This window comes from Amblyomma maculatum, chromosome 2, assembly GCF_055883805.1.
Source record: "Amblyomma maculatum isolate TAMU_Amacu chromosome 2, ASM5588380v1, whole genome shotgun sequence".
Taxonomy (NCBI): Eukaryota; Metazoa; Arthropoda; class Arachnida; order Ixodida; family Ixodidae; genus Amblyomma; species Amblyomma maculatum.
In genome coordinates, this window is record NC_139345.1 from 189,914,322 (window position 1) to 189,916,088 (window position 1,767).

At 55.4% G+C, this 1,767-nt stretch overlaps 1 pseudogene; it reads right to left on the bottom strand.

The window, feature by feature from the left end:
• Positions 1-291: 291 nt before the first annotated feature.
• LOC146200753 (uncharacterized) lies at positions 292-1,107 on the bottom strand (annotated as a pseudogene).
• Positions 1,108-1,767: the final 660 nt, after the last annotated feature.

The window sequence follows — 1,767 nt, forward strand, 5'->3', positions numbered from 1 at the left end:
TCGTCGTGGTCTCTCCTCTCCGCCGACACATTATATCGCGGCTGCAAAGTGGACCGCCGTCCTTGGCTGGTTTTTGCCGGCGGCTCCTCGACGCTGGAAGCTGTCGCCTTATCTCCCTCAGCACCGGTCTGGGCGTGGGGCCGCTTCGATGGGGCAGGAACGCCGGTGGAGCGGGCGACGTTCTTGTCATGGTTCTGCTCAAACAGAGACGCTGGTTCTGCTTCCTTGAGTGCCGGCCCGCTTACTCCTTCAGTCGGCTCCTCCATCTGGTTTCCCGCAGTTTCTCCCGCTTCAGGTTTCCGCCCGGCATCGCTGCTGGAAGGTCCTGAAGAGTCCGTAGCGTCGGGGCCGTTCCTCAATGCCTTTTGCGGATTCCTCGGCCTCCACTACGTCCATCAGGAGCTCCGCCGTGTCGTCTTTTGACGCTGCACCCGTAGCTGCCGCGTAAGTGCGTACACAATCGTTGTCTGCGTGGCCGTACCGCCGACATTTCGTACAGTGGGGGATTTTGCATTCCCGGCGCACGTGACCGGTGCCGTGGCAGCGGAGGCACTGCATCGGGCGTCCAGGCGCCACGGCAAGGGCCAACTCTCCGGCGACGCGTACCTGATGTGGCAGGTCGTCCACTTTCAGGCCCGGCTTCAACTTCAGTAGGACAGTCCTTGTCGCAGAACCCTTTTCATTGACGCCTTGTATCCGCCACCGCTCACGCGTGACTTCCGTCACCTTGCCAAACGCCGCGAACGCCGTCCGGATGTCGTCGTCAGCCACGCCGTGAAGCATTCAGTGAAGCCGCAGCTTTACCTGCTGGTCTTCCGGGTCGATGATAAGACAGCGGCGTTTCTTCACTTGCAGCTCCTTGAAGGCGAGCAGCTTCTTTGTTGCCTCCGCACTCCGCAGGGTAACCGCCCAGACATGGTTGGTTTGGTACGCCCCCAACGCAACCACGTCGGGGAGCGTACCGGACCCGGCCAGGGCGTCTCGAAAATCTTCGACCCGGAAAGGCCTCACTCGGTACATCACCGTGAAGAAAAACTGTGTTTAAAACAACACGACCGGTTGGCAATGTAGGCAAAATAATTTGGTAGTCCTTATTTTCACTTGCATCGATCCTGTTTCCGCGGCCGTCAACAGCCGCTATCGCCGCTCCGTTGGAGCCCATGACCCTGAGTTCCGTTCGTCTCGGCTGCCGGAAGCAGACTACAAACATGAAATAGTGCCGGTACTGACAGCCGTGTACAACGAGTCCTACAACGTAAATGTATTGCCTCCGTCTTATGGCAAATCCCACACAGTGTTGATTCCTAAATACAATGAAGCAGATAAGTTACAACAGGTTACAGCATATCGCCCTATCGCACTCACGAATGTAGACTACAAAGTGTTTATGAAAATTCTAGCCCGCAGACTACAGTCAGTAATTCAACAGTTAGTTGGACCACACCAGACGTGTGGGATCAAAGGTCGATCCATTGTTTCCAATGTGCATAAAGTGAGGAGTGTGCTTGAGTGCTGTGATCACACAAACAGTTGTGTAGCCATCCTTCAGTTGGATCTGAAGAAAGTATTTGATTGTGTCTCACATGAAATCCTGTTCTGCATACTCGACCATGTGAATGTTGGGTCCGTCATTCGCGAGAGAGTGGCCATGGCGTACCGAAGCTGCACAACAAGATTTATTGTAAATAAGAGTTTGGGGGCCCCCATAAACGTGCAGCGATCGGTGCGCCAGGGTTGTCCCCTCAGCCCTCTGCTATTCTGCATTTA